Raw genomic sequence first — 17,325 nt, 5'->3', positions numbered from 1 at the left:
GGCGATGCACCCCGTATGTCGATCGGTGCATCTCGGTCGGTGCTTTTGCTCGGGTAAAGCACGTCGGTGTCGGCGAACCGTGTGCTTGGCGAAGTAGGTCAGATCTCAATGGCGAGAGACAAGCGCGCGCATGTGTATGCACATGCAGCCGCTCGCTCGGTGCACGCTTTTGCTTTGAAACATGCTACTGAAACATGCCCTGAGAAACTCGCGCGAAACCGTCTCCTCTCGATTCTTTTCTCTCCTGATTTTTCCTTTTATCCTCCTCGACGGCGACGTGAGCCTCTTTGTCGGTCGCGATGGTCATCCATGACGGATGCAGACTTCGATTAGAGATTCACCGAGCGATTGGAAATCAATGAAAATTCTCTCGATCAGACGTAATTATTTAATTATAAGTAGATTTGTATCTCCTGATTTCATTCTTATAGTCTATTGCTTTCAATATTGTTTATTATTTATGATTCAAGCGATCATAACGTGTCTTACAAGTAATGGAATGATTATAGAATGGACCGATATATATGTTGCAAGGCGGTCTGATTTTCCATTGTATCAAACTAGGTCATCGATATCGAGAACATAGAGAGAATTAAGCGGAAGGACGGAGATATGTAGGAAATTCTATTTTGTAGCGCGTCGATAATATCTCGGAAAGTGAAACTAGGTGAACCGAGTCTATGGTTCAATGAAGAGAAGTTTGGAATTCAATCTTGCACAATAGAATTGTGTCTTATAATTGTGAATCTTATAATAAATCTTATAATATAAAAATCTGTGCCACTTACACATAATATTACAGTATAAATATAATACTATTGATAGAAAAGCTTTGCAGTCCAGCGTAATTTATTCGCGTTTAATTACATTCAGTCTTTATGTATGTATAAACCGATACTTATATTATTCGCCCTTATTTAAAAAAAATCTTGATTACTAAGATTAATTTAATTTAATTTAATTTAATTTAAAATTTAATTTAAAATTCAATTTAAAATTCTTTTCCAGAGAGATACAGATTAAATGTATAATTTCGTTTTTTATTACAGCATAATAGATGTATAAAAATTTTTTCATTTGCATGATGGATTTTCCACTGCTTAAGGATATAAGAACCGATTTTAATGGAACGCATTTGAAAGAGAATCATGCCCGGATGACCTCAGAGTTGCAGAGCTTCAGGGCTGCAGGTACGCAATTGCGACCTGTCCCATATTCTCATAGAGAGCTCGGACGCTCGATAACCGAGATATCGAGACGTGACGTAGGTAGAGAGGCGAGTGAACCGGCCTGCAGCTTCTGTATGCGTACGTACGTGTTACGCATTATATACGTACACTTTGCTTAATGAAACAATTGGACTGACCCGGACTACTGCTCCGACGTTGTCGACATTCATTTCGTGAAAGAAAAATACAATACACAAGTTACAATTATAGATCATCACGTGATGACGATCATCACATTCCTTCTCGATGAAAAGAGTCGTTTGTCTCTTTACTATCTCGTTTTGAATATTGATTTAAAACTAAATATTCAGCATTTCAAGAAATTCATAAGCCATGTATATTTATACTTATCAATGCTTATTCAATTTCTTATCATGTTTAGACACTTTATCATAAAGTATAATACGCTTATGACTTTTGATTATTTTATCAAACTTATTCAACAATATCCTCATTATTTTGAAGTTCGATAACAGCTTAATATGATAAAAATAATCTTGATCTCGTATGAAAGAAATAAAAGATTGTAGAAAATATTCTATGTGAACGTCATTTGAGAATCGCTATGTTGTTTACGATAGATGCATCTTGGAGCATTTTCTAAGCATTGCACGTGCCACAACTCTGGTCAGTGGTCTTATTTCGTGAAATTATTGTCGCGATAGGCACTAGTCCGGGTCAAATCAATTTGTTTTATTAAGCGGAGCGTGTGCAATGCATCACACATACGTGTCATTTGGTTACGAGGTGATACAGCCAACCTCTCGCACTTACACCTACGCGAGACTTATGATGAACATGTGGAGCAGGTCGCAGCTGTGTACCTGCTGCGCCGCAAGTGCTCGTACCGACTTGTATAATACGCGATGGATTATTTAATTTACTGTACTTTACGAGTCTGGCGTCTGTGTGGCACGATGAGCACTTATTAGATATGACGTTAGTTTTGCTCAATTTAATGCGGGTATGCAATTATATAATACACTCTCAACTGATACGAAACGTACTTCATGAACGTGAAAATAAACATATACAAAGCGACTTATTAATTTATTAAATTTTTTATTAATGTCTTAAGATTTGTTAGAGTTATCAGTTAAAGTTAATTCATTAATATTAGAGGTAGTATATTTAAATTATATTATAAAAATATAATATTTATAAAACTTTACATATATGTTTTCATACCTCCGAATTTTCGTCGCTGAGATTGCACGCAAACCGCAAGTGTAAATTTTTTCGTCAGGTGAAAACGAAGACATGTGCATACATATTGCGCGTATATCTCGCACGGAGCTAAACGAATGGACCGGTTGCGGGAATGAACCTTCCTGGGTATTTATACCTGGCGCACCGTAACCGAGGTCTTTCGTTCATTCAAATGCCTCTGCTTCTTATCATCCTTGCTTCCCGCTTAAACTGTCTAGTTCGCAACCGTGTTGCCTTTTTCATTTTTTGTCACTTTTCGCATCATCAATCGATTTCCACAATTCTCGATCTTTTCGTCTTTCCTTCGTCTGCGGTTTCAAAATGATTTAGTTGATTTTTTGAAGAAGTCTAAACTAAAGCTATATTGAAGTAAAAATTGTGATTTATACATATATGTTAGACTTAGTTTCGCGCAATTGTTTATTTATTATTCAGAATATTTCATTTCCATTATCTCCTTTCAAGTATTTTTTCGCGTTAATACACATCTTTTTAAAAATTTTTTAAAAATTTACACAAAAGAATTTAAATACACTGTAAGAATTTCTATGCTACTTTAGAGTTATGTAATAGTAATAAGTATTTACAAAACAATGTACAAAAGCGGCAATAAATAAAGGGTTACGATAGTGAGACAAGCTTCGAAAAGGATTGCTTCAGGTTATAGTCTTGTCCACGGATTCCCATCTTTTCCAGGAACATTCTCTTCGATCCATTACGACTTCTTAAACGATTCATTTCAAGTGCCCCCTTAACAACGTAACGAAGAATCCACCGCGCGAATGTTGTTTCCGCGAATTCATTAAGACTGGCATACGGTGTAAACTCCCATGGGGTGCAACCACATAGTTGCTGAATGCTTGAAATAAATGCACAGTGCATGAGCCGGAGCGGACGATTTACACGTATACGCACGTGAGTGCATGCGACGCGTCGAGACGATGACAACAAACGGGTTTCGGATTATGAGTTGGCAGACAAAATGAGTTGTCCTAACCATTCCTTTAAGAACGACATATTATTTAAGGATCTCATATTAACAAAATGATGACAGGAAATTTTTCATCTATTACTTTATTAATTATATTTTATATTTAGTAGTTCATTAATTTATACACACACACACACACACATACATAATTTACATAATATGCATATGCAAGAGAGAGAGAGAGAGAGAGAGAGAGAGAGAGAGAGAGAGAGAGAGAGAGAGAGAGAGAGATTATAAAAATTACATAACGATAACTTTTATACAGATATTTAGCATCCGATGTTATAAATATATAATTTAATTATAATTATTGAATATCTTTTAAAAAATGTTTTCAGATTTCATGGCGAGTATATTTTAACAAGATGTATATAAAATTATAATTATTGGATAAAGTTATAATTATAGATTTCGTGTGATAATATTTAAATTTTGCAACAATTTACATATATAATTTGTTGTCAATTATGTATTAATTTTACATTTGAATTAATTTGAATGAAAAATGAGACTTCAAAGCTTATTATTCTAAGAAGAAATATAACTAGTATGAAGTAATAAACAATAATAATATAAAGAATAATTCATTCTGTCCACTCTCGAATAATCTGATCAGAATGCAATCAGAATGACACTTGAGTCAATAATTAATATCTTCTTCTTTATTTTTAATAATTTTTTCATTTATACGCAGTTTATAATTCATGTTTGATAGTCATTTTAAATATAAAAACAATTTCTCTATCAAAACTTAATCGGAATTGAAAAATGTATGTTTTTTGTTTTATAAATCATTTAGAAATTTATTTTATTTCAATACCTGTACGTTCAATTCTATTCATTCATTAAATATATCATCAATAAATGAAAAGAATTGGAAGATAAACCGAAAATCGAAGGTAAAACTATAAAATAAACTATATATAATTTTTTAAAATCCGTAATTTCTAGGTAATCATTAAATTTGATAAATTGAGTTTTTGATTGTATCAGCAATCGGGTTTTTGATATAAAAGCCAATTTAATTTTTGTGCGAACACATTTATATTTGAGATTCAGATCGCAACGATACGCGGATTATTATTGCTTTGCAAGCGATGAAACTGTAGAAAACTATCGTGGATCAAAAAACCTTGATGCCGATGCACTTTCGCAAATTATTCTCGAAGATCCCTTCATTGCGCCATGATGCAACCCTAGAACGTAGAATGTAGTATATGCATATGAGCGACGACGGCAGTATAGATTTTAGTGCGCCGTAAGCTAGTACATTATACCGTACGGGTTCTCTTAAAATTAGTTTGTAATGAGTCTGTGAGATCTGCCTCTATAAATTAGCATCATGATACATCTTCAAACGCGCCGGAATTGATCAATTTTTCACTGAAATGATATAATCGAGATTTTTGAAGGACTTTAAAATAAATAGATTAATGTTTGGCAATCTGATAAAGTTTAAATTAATTAATTTTCGGAAAAAATAATTAATAAACTTCCATTCCACAAGTTCTTTTTTTCTCGTTTTCTTTAGAATAAAATTTAAAGCGATATAAATTGTAATTTAATCAGTGATAAGAATTACTATTCTGTTCGTTGATCGGAACGTAGATTCGCGTCTTGGTTACAACGATGCACGACGAATCGAATAGGGGCGACCTTCATTGATGGAAAAGAAATAAGAAGAGGGAATAGGTCTCAAGAAGACGACTATGGCGCAGATCTCGAGAGAAAAGACGACTACAGTGTATAGGTTCGGCCGTAAAGGAGGTCTAAGCGAGATTGTGTGTGCTAGTCATCTCGCGTGCTCATTCCACGTCAAGTTCGTGGACTTGCTTCAAATTGAGAGTAGATAACTGGCTATCGTGCTCGGCCACATCTAATCCCCGCAACGTTTGTTACAAAAAGCGCACATTGTTGCGCGCATTACAATGAACCCAACAGACACACACATTCGCACTCAGAAAATGCACAATATCCATGCTAGAGTATTATTGCCACAAACTAATACACGTTACGGGGCGCATAGGCGATATAATAATAGATTGTATTCACGGTTCCCTTTCCCTTTCTCCCCCCTTCCCTCCCCTGGTATATGCTGCGGTGCACGCGGCCCCCACCGCAAATTACGGACAATCATCCCCGCCGCTCGCGCTATCCGTATCATCCTTTTTTCGGCAAATAACACGGTGCGCACATCTACAGGGCGTTCATAGGCGAACGATGATGAGTTATGGGATTTAACATGTAAATTGATTAATATTTAAAAATTCACATTTAATAAACTTGCAAATTACCTCTTTTTGCGATTAAAAGAATTTTAATGTTTTTATGTCAAAACTAGATATTAACAAAAATTATATTAATTTAAACTTCTCGAGGGAGAAAGAAAGAGAAAGAGAAAAATCTACTTTTTATATTATACATTATGATAATTTCTCTTAAAAACAAGAATAATATCTTTATCATAATTTAATAAAACACTCCAGGAAGAAAGTCAATAACTTTGTTAAATCACAATTTCGAAAAATTTTAAATCAAAGAATAAAATGATTTTAATTGATTGATTTAATTTAATTAACTTTATTGTGCTCTACTACTAGAACACGTGACGTTAAAAATTGAGTTAAAAATTATGTTATTAAATGTATCAGTCCTTAAAAAAATATATCATAAGGATTAAAATTAATAATATTTTCTCATGCATCAAATATTAAATGCATTATCTTCCGCAGCAAGACTATAACTAATTATTTATTTTATTATTAGTTATATTACATTCATTAATTTTAACGTCAGATTCGTACATGATAATCTATTGTTATATATATAATTTTACACGTATATTTCTTCGAAAAACTTTTATAGAATTCGAATCGCGAATTCATTTCAATCTGACCACCCTGTAAAAGCCCTTCGCTATGACTAGCGTGGTATCGAGGTATCGAGGAAGGGACTATTCTTTATTACACCGTGCAGTCTACAGCTCATGGAAGCACGGACACCTACGACCTGACCACACGCAATCCTCCATCCTTGTTCGCTCTCCCTCACTCTACCCTGCCCTCCTCCCGTCGCAATTGATTTACAAACCCTTATTAAGCTTACGTACGCGCTCGAATTGAGCAGATGGCCGGCGGACGAGCGCGAGATGTCTTTGTGCCGCAATTGCAGCGAGGTAAGTGCGGAATTATTGGAGGGCTTGATGCATTAACAAGAGAGAAAAGGAAAATAAGAGAAAGAGAGAGATTATCGTAATATGCAATACTGCATGCGAAGCCTGGGAAATTATTTGAATATCGGTGATAAAATATTCGGAGAATGTACATTTCCGTAATTAAAACTCATTTTTATTGGATTTTAATTTTGAAGATACATCATTTTTACATCAATATTTTGTGATATTTGGATAAGAAGTAAATTATTAAAAGAGAGATAGAGAGAGAAGTGTATAATATACTTATAAAAAGAAATTAATTTACGATAATAATTTTGTGTAGAAATTTTATAAACTTTTCTGAAAATCAAATGACTGATTAAAAATTTTTATTGTCTCGCGAACTTTGAATAAGAATGTAATTTTACGCATTTGTACGAGACGAAGAAGACTCGATTGGGGAAGATTTCCGAGGGCGAATAAGGATGCATTGTTTTTAACGAAGTAGGTCGAGTATGTCGCCCCGCTTTCGCGATATATTTTCCACCGACAATGCTCCCTTTTTTTTGGAGAGAGAGCGGAGTAATATTTCATATTCCCGTTCCTTCAATGCTTTGTACCAGAGCTCGGTGCAGTTCTTGCCGAGCTCTGATTTATATATATAAATATTTAACGAATTAATCGAACGAATGCATTCCGATTCATCTTTTCGTTCGGTATATATAAGTATTTAATCAATTAATCGAACGATTACGTTCGGCCTGCCATTTTACTCGCCGCGTTACAGTGAATATCGCGCGAGAGAGGCAGGCAACATGCGCGGCGTCGTGCACGATTTCGACCGTCCGCGTATAGACGAAAAACGGCCAATTTATATCTCGACTTCCGGACGTGATAGCGATTTCGTTCTTTTTGCATAAAATTCTACACCATTTCGCGGCACTACCTTTTAAATTTCGTTCCGATCGCCCGAGGAGCGGCTGACTTACAGTGAATATCCGAAATCTGCTTCTTGGACTCACACTTAAGTGTATTAGAAGCGCGCGGCGACGAGAGTCGTCCCACTGTAATCCGATACTACGAGCGCGACGAATCGGTGGACGGATCGCTCTCCGAGACACGATGGTGGTTTGCGATATATCGAAATACCGCGCCGAAAAATGACCCGTCCTTTTAGTGGCGAGAAAATGATGCGCTATCATTTCCACACCACCTTGCGGTAGATAGCATGGTGCGCTTTTTTTATAGTGGTTTCCCCCATAGGCCTATTCCACTCTCAATTTGAAAATTATTCAAAATGCCATTACTATACGCTGAATATATCGTAAATGTAAAAAATTAATGGTGACAGTACCTTTTCAAAAATTGATCGTGGTTGAAAATCCCTCGATAAAATGTATTGCACACGTTGATAATGATACGATGATAAAATGCTTCAAGAATCCTTTCTTCATCTCGTACACGAAGGCGCATTGCTGGACCGGATGTCCCGATATTATGCACGACACCCAGTTTCACATAATTATTACACGTAAAATTGTACGGCCATTTGGTTTTCGTGCACGACCGAGAAATGATTCCATGTAAATTGCGGCCGCACGATAAGTATTTTCTCCCGCTAATCCGTATGCCACAATCATATCCGTATATTCCTGCAGAGTACACTTTATTTTCTCTGTTAATTTATTACGCAAACGCAAGATTTTTATTAAAATCTTAGCTCTCGCACGTTGTTACCAGACTGCGTACGCCAGCAGCACGCAACTACAGCTGATAGCTGAGCGGACATGTGAATGGAAGCGTAGTGCGCAGGCGTCGAACTCACACTACGCTTCCATTCACATGTCCGCTCAGCTGTCAGCTGTAGTTGCGTACTGCTGGCGTACGCAGTCTGGTAACAGCGTGCGAGAGCTAAGATGTTTTAATAAAAATCTTGTATTTGCGTAATAAATTAACAGAGAAAATGAAGTGCATTTTGCAGGAATATACGGATATGATTGTGGCATACGGACTAGCGGGAGAAAATACTTATCGTGCGGCCGCAATTTACATGGAATCATTTCTCGGGCGTGCACGAAAACCAAGTGGCCGTACAATTTTACGTGTAATAATTATGTGAAACTGGGTGTCGTGCATAATATCGGGATATCCGGTCCAGCAGTGCGCCTTCGTGTACGAGATGAAGAAAGGATTCTTGAAGCATTTTATCATCGTATCATTATCAACGTGTGCAATACATTTTATCGAGGGATTTTCAACCACGGATCAATTTTTGAAAAGGTACTGTCACCATTAATTTTTTACATTTACGATATATTCAGCGTATAGTAATGGCATTTTGAATAATTTTCAAATTGACAGTGGAATAGGCCTATGGGGGAAACCACTATAAAAAAAGCGCACCATGCTATCTACCGCAAGGTGGTGTGGAAATGATAGCGCATCATTTTCTCGCCACTAAAAGGACGGGTCATTTTTCGGCGCGGTATTTCGATATATCGCAAACCACCATCGTGTCTCGGAGAGCGATCCGTCCATCGATTCGTCGCGCTCGTAGTATCGGATTACAGTGGGACGACTCTCGTCGCCGCGCGCTTCTAATACACTTAAGTGTGAGTCCAAGAAGCAGATTTCGGATATTCACTGTAAGTCAGCCGCTCCTCGGGCGATCGGAACGAAATTTAAAAGGTAGTGCCGCGAAATGGTGTAGAATTTTATGCAAAAAGAACGAAATCGCTATCACGTCCGGAAGTCGAGATATAAATTGGCCGTTTTTCGTCTGTACGCGGACGGTCGAAATCGTGCACGACGCCGCGCATGTTGCCTGCCTCTCTCGCGCGATATTCACTGTAACGCGGCGAGTAAAATGGCAGGCCGAACGTAATCGTTCGATTAATTGATTAAATACTTATATATATCGACCGAAAAGATGAATCGGAATGCAATCGTTCGATTAATTAATTAAATATTTATATATATAATTATATATATAATATTATATATAATTATATATAATTATATATAATATAATATTATATATAATTATATATAATATTATAATATTATATTATATATAATATTATAATTATATATATAATTATATATATAATGTTAATCTTTATATATATTTATATATATAAATATTTAACGAATTAATCGAACGAATGCATTCCGATTCATCTTTTCGTTTGGTATATATAAATATTTAATTTACTATTCGACTGATTGCGTTCCGACTCGCCTTTTTATTCGATATATATAAATATTTAATTAATTAATCGAACGATTGCATTCCGATTCATCTTTTCGGTCGATATATATAAGTATTTAATCAATTAATCGAACGATTACGTTCGGCCTGCCATTTTACTCGCCGCGTTACAGTGAATATCGTGCGAGAGAGGCAGGCAACATGCGCGGCGTCGTGCACGATTTCGACCGTCCGCGCGAAAAACGGCCAATTTATATCTCGACTTCCGGACGCGATAGCGATTTCGTTCTTTTTGCATAAAATTCTACACCATTTCGCGGCACTACCGTTTAAATCTCGTCCCGATCGCCCGAGGAGCGGCTGACTTACAGTGAATATCCGAAATCTGCTTCTTGGACTCACGCTTAAGTGTAATATTTATATATATCGAATAAAAAAGCGAGTCGGAACGTAATCAGTCGTATAGTGAATTAAATATTTATACATACCAAACGAAAAGATGAATCGGAATGCATTCGTTCGATTAATTCGTTAAATATTTATACTTTGTACTTTCTTTTCGTGTGCACGCGAGATCGTTTATTGCGAGTTTGCGCATTATGTTCCGTGTCACTGCTCCGTTGCCAGCCAACTTTTACGCCAACCCCTGCGCTTCTTCCGCGCTCGTTTGTTTCAACCCTCAATGATCCTTATAGGCTTCATAGAACTTTTCCGGTTCTGCGGTGTTCCATTCATACGTTTCTATATTGTTCTATCTTCCATCGTTAGCTGAATGAAAGAGCGACCCACATGTATCATACTTCGAAGTGTATAATTTATATTGCATGGAAATATCGTAGTTAATTGTTATAATATGTATTCTAAATGCAATTTAACTGATATTATCAACATGTTCTAGAAAGCCGCTAAAACAGATTATTATTATGATTAGCAATAAAATTAAATGCTGTGCTATTTTTTTGGAATATATAAATTATATTTACATATTTTATAATGATTATTTTATTATAAATGCGCATGCACCAAAGACGTAGGAGTTATTAGTTATGCAAAATAATAATAGAAAATAATAATAAAGACATAATGCGCTACTTAACGACATATAAATTGTGTGGAGCTCGTTCTCTTTTGCTGCAACTGTAATATGCAGTCACAGGAGGTGATTTTGTCAGACAAATATATCGCGGAAACAGCAAAGTTCACGTCTTTTGACATCGAAATGGGAAAGGACTCTCCGTCGTAAAACTCGTTAAATATCCAGCAACGCGTATTATGCAGCTGCGAGGGACAACGCGATGTACCTTGGCAACGCCTTACATAATGCACGTGTAACTAACGTCGTCAATTTCTCGTAGTTTTATCGCTCGTGGGAGAACAACGAACGCGAAGTGTCGGCCATTGTAATACGTTCGCACGTTCGTACTTTGTGCAATAAACGAGAACAGTACGTTTCGCGTCGGCATCTGTGTCTGCAGATATTAAATGTAACGCATGTACTTATGTACATGTGCATTCGAGATGTTAACAGCAGACATCAAATATATTTTTTTCCCGAGTATTTCCAACACAATCTTTCTTCGCTAATGTGCGTTTCATATGCGTGTCGTGTTAATTACTTTTCTATGTAAATAATTTCTATAACACACTATGTATTTTTAATTTAAATTATTTTTTTATATGTTTTCTCGATGTCTTTATAATAAAATAATCAATGCTTATTCTTTGATATATCATTTATTACAAAAAAAATAATTTGAAAATATTTATTGCGTTTTTATATAATTTTAGCATTATGTTATCTTTGAATAATAATATATATATATATATATAATGTATAAAAAATACATGTTCCATGAAAATCCAAGATAATAGAGTAATGAGGTATATAATTATAAGTAAAGTGAAATAATAATAATAAAGTAATAATAAAAAAACAGAAAAAATAAAGAAAAATTGTAAATTTAAAAAAAAAATGCTCTTTGAGATATATAAAAAAGAATAAAACCAAAGAAACGTATAAAAAATAAAATATACAATATTTGTACACATGTATGTATAAGAAAAAGATTATAAATAATATAATTATGCGTTTACATTAATAATGCGCGAGTTAATATAATAATAGTAATATTTATACATATACTTTAAAAAGTATATTTGCGTTTATATAATTTGAAGCAGATTCAAAATAGATTTCAAAGTTTTCGCGATTCCTCAAATAATGACGTAGAAATATCGTAATATCGATATAATAATCAGTATATATATATAAAATATCTTTTTAAAATTACTATCTTTTGGAAGCAAAATGTCATCTAAATTCGAAAGAATTTGAAAATTCTGCATCATTGCGCGATGGAGATATTGAATTATTAATATTCTCCGCATTCTACAGCTCCCGGGAAGCGAGCGAACGATATTCACGATGCGGCACGATGCGAGGGGAAAATACGTTCCCTTTCTTTCGCGTCGCTTTCTACAATAGACCGGGGCTGGAGATTCTCCGCTGTTCGCGCTCCGCGGGAATTACTTTCGCTACTTTCAGCTCTCCCAACAATGCCATGATTTAATAGAGATTGTGGGCACGCTCGCGCGAACGCGCTACTTTCATCTTTCTTCGCTCGATTACGACTTTTCTCATCGTCATCACTCGTTTCTGTATATAGATATATAATACAACCTCTCCCACAGAGATAACGAATGTTTAATATTCCATTTTCTGCGAGTCAATTGTGCTCATAAGGGAGTTATTAATCCAATTCTTTCGAGCTCGTAAAGTTTGTTTATTCAATATAAGTAATTTTTCACGTGGTAATCAAAAAGGAATATTGAATATTATCATAATTTTGCAAAATTGCAATAACATATAGTGTGCAAAACATGTTTAGCAATTTATTTGATTCTATAATAATTTTAATAGATGACTTTGCAATTTACGAATTAATAATATATTTATAAAAATCGAGGAAACGTAACGTTTAAATTACAATTTATAATTATAATAACAATAATAAAATTTTTTTTAGAAAAAATTTTCTCGAATGAGAAAATTTCATGTTGATCGTGATGTTTCTCCACGGAATTTTTGGATACAAACTGAATACATGTGGGAGATGGTCTCGGCATGCTGCTATTTTCGTCTTGTTCGACGTAGCATATCTTTCAGTCTCTCTGTCAAAATTTCAACGAGCCGTACATTTACGCGGTAATGATAGTAATGATGGTGACTAAAACACACTATCGAGATATTTAGGCGTTATTTCTGTTCGTCCTTTGTTGCGAAATGAGCAACCTTAACTGTTCATGCATATTTCGTCTCAACTACTTAAAAAAAAATAAAAGTCAAAATTTATTTAAACGTCATGAAAATGCATTCCTCGCGATTGCCTGCATAAAGCTTTGCGTCGGTAAGGAAAAATTGCACGAGTTAATGTGTGTGTTCTTTTGTAAATATTAGTGAAAAGCAGGAATTTCGATTTCTAGCCCCTAAGCTCTTGAGTGCCACGGGCAGATTCGTCGTTTGCGCATGATTAATATCGCGGCCGTTGAATCCATCTAGGTTGCAAACATCTGCGTGCGATGTGGAAATCCGGCGCCATAATTAATGCTGGATCAGACGGAAAGTTTATCCGAAAATAGAGCGAAAATACACGCGAAAATACACGCGGACAGTGAGTGGATGCATTATAATTTGCGAAAGAGCTATCTCGTCATGGCGTACGGGATGAAAAGCGACACGAAAAAAATGTAATAAAACATAAATGTGTATGTGTCAGAAGGAAAAAATAATTCTACGCATTTAATGAAAAAAAAAAATAATTTTAAATGATTTTTGATAATGATTTAATTTACATTTAACAATAATATTCGCGTAATCTTGTAATCTTCTAATACATAATGATTTTTAAAATCTTACATTTAACTTGCAAATTAAGATTCACATCTGAAATTAATTAAATAAAGAATAATGAAAAATAGACTTTCTTAAACTTAATACAAGGTCACATTTCAACTCTTTTAAATTATATACAATGTTACAATGATCCGCATGTAATACCACACATATCTATTATTATATGTATAATTTATTATTATATACAATATACGTATAATACATACATACAGCAATCATATTTATAAATCTTTTTTAAAGATTTCACAAAGACTTTTTAGAATGCATCGAAATCGTACAAATTTGTTTTCTAAATGTTTAGTTCTAAGCAATGCAATTTCTCCATTTTGAAATGACGGGGCACTTCAAGATCGGATATCGATATGAAATACGTATTATACGTAACTATCGAAGCGGTTCGATTCGATTCGCGAAGCGTAACTCTGTGAAGAGTACTGTATGCATAACATATTCAGGTTGCGACACTTGTCGCATAAATGACGTTTTATCAGAACGTCGTATAGCCTTTATACAATATTACTCTATAAATATATATATGTAATTTTTAGAAATTCTTTAAACAATAGATAACTTTGAAATTTTTGATTTTTTTTATATATTTTATATATTAAATATATTATTATTTTATATATTATATATTTTATATATTAATTTTATATATTTTATATTAATTTTATATATAAACTTTTTTATATATTAATTGAAAAATAATTTCTAATTTAAAAACAGGTTTCTTTTATTTACACCTTATCATACTATAATTCTACTCTTAAAATTTTATTGTTAAAAGAATAGATTAATAATATAAAAGAAATGAATTATTTCTTTTTCTTTCGCGTTTGCAACAGTGTGCAAACCTAACAAAATGTACAATTTAGAGAACTGCATAAATTCTTTGAAAATTTATGCAGACATCAACATGGAACGAGTGCGTCGAGTGAATTTGACAGATGGTTCTTTGCTTTTTATCGCGATGGAGCATTTAACATGGTCTAGGGGTCTGTTTATATACAAGTTTATCAATGTAACGCATTACAGCATGTTTATGCATAACCCATTTGAGAGAAAGAGAGAAACAGAGACATCCGCCCGCATGTGATTCGTTTTCCTTCACTTTTACTTGATAGCAAATTCAAGATACAATGTGCAACACAAATAACAAATTACGACTATTAACAAAAGGAAAGCACCGATACTGCAACTTAAAATTTTTATCAAAATTTGATACGAGAAATTTATGGACCGTGTAAAATAAAAATACAAACGAAAAGAGGATTATTCAACAAAATGTATCAGCATTTAAATTTACTCATCAAGTCATTTATCGAAAATATTTGATCAGAAATTTGTAGAAATAACAAAAACTATTCAATAAACACAAGCAATAATAATTGAAATTAAAATTTATATCCAAATCGAGAAATATTGCATAATCTTAAAATCTCTTCTCAATGAGAGATTGATTGTTATTTTTGCACATTGTAAGTGATAAATTACCAATTTAATTCAACGAGAATCGATCTCATTTCTCGTTTTGAATTAAATTGTTTGATAAATTCGACAACTCGATACTGATGGTCCATTTAACATACGTGAATTGAAAACGCGATTAACAAATTATAAATGGATAACATACGAATATAAGAATGTTTTAATGCGGTTTTTCTTTTAATAAATGATTATGGCTGCAGCTGGGAGAACATTAACTGCGTGTTAACGTTTTAAACAGCAATTTTTGCCTTCGATAAAGAACGTCGAGGTTATCATTAATAACGATTATACTTCTCTTTTCAGCAAAGACATTAGTTTTAAAAGTAAGATTATATATTAAAGGATTTCAATAATCCTCAATATTAATTTAAATATTGATCTATTCAGATTATATATTGATGATTTTGTGATCTCATAATCATGTTTCAAATTGTGCAAATTTGCTAAAAATGAATTAACAGTAATTGATAAGCATCGATCAGAAATTGGAATCTTATATTTAATCCATATATATTTAACCCATATATGATAAAGAAACAATAAATGCCTGATTTAATATCCATATAAATTAAGAGATAAAGATTCACAATATATCCTTTAATATTGTATTTCAAGCGAGTTTTAAGATTTTGGAGTCGATTCACTTCAATATCGATCCGATATATTTGCGATGATACCGATGATCATAAGCGACTTATGAATGATACTCGATCACGTGGCGAGAGGATCTCTTTTGAATTGCTCTGTATGACAACTTGCTACACGCTGGCATTGAGGTGTAACCTAAGCAGAATAGGCTAACCAACTAACCACGAGACCACGTCAGTAGGACAGTGAAAGGCGACCTAGACCAAGTAGTCTCTCCAGCCGCGCCGTGCAACGTTGGAACTTAACAGAGAAAGAGGGAAAGATATGGAGCGATGCAAAGGGAGAAAAAGAGAAAGAGACGCACGTGTCCTGCGCGCGTGTATTAGTAACGCGTGTGTGGCGCGTGTCAGCCTCTACACGCATGCTGCCGATGCGCTCGCTTGTTGCGAGGGAAAAATAGAGTTGCAACGAGAGTCGCCGCTCGCTCGCTCAGGGATATTTTAACCACCCCGCTGTCGGAAGTAGAGTTTTAAAGCGTCGTTAATGCTTTAACGTTAAATTATTCCGCGGGCCTCTCGACCGAGTCGGAGTCGACCCTATTTCCAGCGTTAAATAACTCGGCGGGCGTTGTCCGAACTCCCCTCATTTTTTAATTGATCTCGGCCGTTCGATTTTCGCGACGAAAGAATGCATCTCTCGAATGCATCGCATCCCAGACAGCACACATGTCCAAAAGACATCTAAAAGACTACTTAAAGACGTCTTAAAGTCCTTTAGACGTCTTTAAGACGTCTTTTGGCCTTTTTGTGCTGTATGGGATTCTACGCGTCGGTTTTCCGAAACTGACATGAGCTGACCGACCATGTCTCGCCCGCGAACTTCTTCATCTTTACTGGCCGCGTGTGGGTTTTCCTGGGAAACGATTACAAAATGTTAGAGTCTCCATTCAAGCCTACGGGCGACATACCAGGGATAATTTATTACCGGAAATTTCTTCCCTGTAGTTGCGTCATCGCACCTGGTTCTACGCCGCACGTAGGAACGGATAGACAAAGTCACGTTTTCATATATAAAAGACCCTGCGGCTATGTATACTATAGTAATGATCGATCTGGAGGACACATTTCATAGCGTGTATTTGAAAGCAAAAGAACATTGTGCGTGGGTATCATTATGTTCGATCTCGATTTTATTTGGTTCCATCTTTCTTTTGCGTCGCAATACGTAGTATTTTGCATAATTTATAAATTTTAACGTAGCGATTTGAGAGTTTAAAGTATACAAAAATTGTATATGTTTTTATATTCATATGCTAACTATAATATTAAAATTATAATTTATTATAATTAGTCTTATTATTATTAAGATATATGCGTATCTATAATTCAATAAACATATTTGTTAATTCGCGAAATTCTGTAGAGGAATAAAAAGGAAATTGAACAATTTTTCGAATTTTAAAAGTATTGTTTTTAAACAATATTTGGATATTTGTTTATTATTTTGCAAATTTATTTTTCTTTAAATAAATTACAAAAG

General features: G+C 34.5%; 1 protein-coding gene across 10 annotated transcripts in view; it reads left to right on the top strand.

Annotated features, from left to right (window-relative positions):
- Positions 1-17,325, top strand: part of LOC105259426 (solute carrier organic anion transporter family member 3A1) — a 93,833-nt gene that overhangs the window by 55,110 nt on the left and 21,398 nt on the right. The window contains exon 1 of one of the 10 annotated variants that reach the window (XM_025412171.1): positions 6,318-6,604. The exons of the other annotated variants lie outside the window; for them this stretch is intronic. The gene's annotated coding sequence lies outside the window, so the exon portion shown is untranslated. Of the gene's footprint in view, positions 1-6,317; positions 6,605-17,325 lie in introns of those variants that run through there. 10 annotated transcript variants of the gene reach the window in all.

This window comes from Camponotus floridanus, unplaced genomic scaffold, assembly GCF_003227725.1.
Source record: "Camponotus floridanus strain SB8 unplaced genomic scaffold, Cflo_v7.5 scaffold48, whole genome shotgun sequence".
NCBI classification, from domain to species: Eukaryota; Metazoa; Arthropoda; class Insecta; order Hymenoptera; family Formicidae; genus Camponotus; species Camponotus floridanus.
This window is presented reverse-complemented; position numbering and strand designations above follow the sequence as displayed.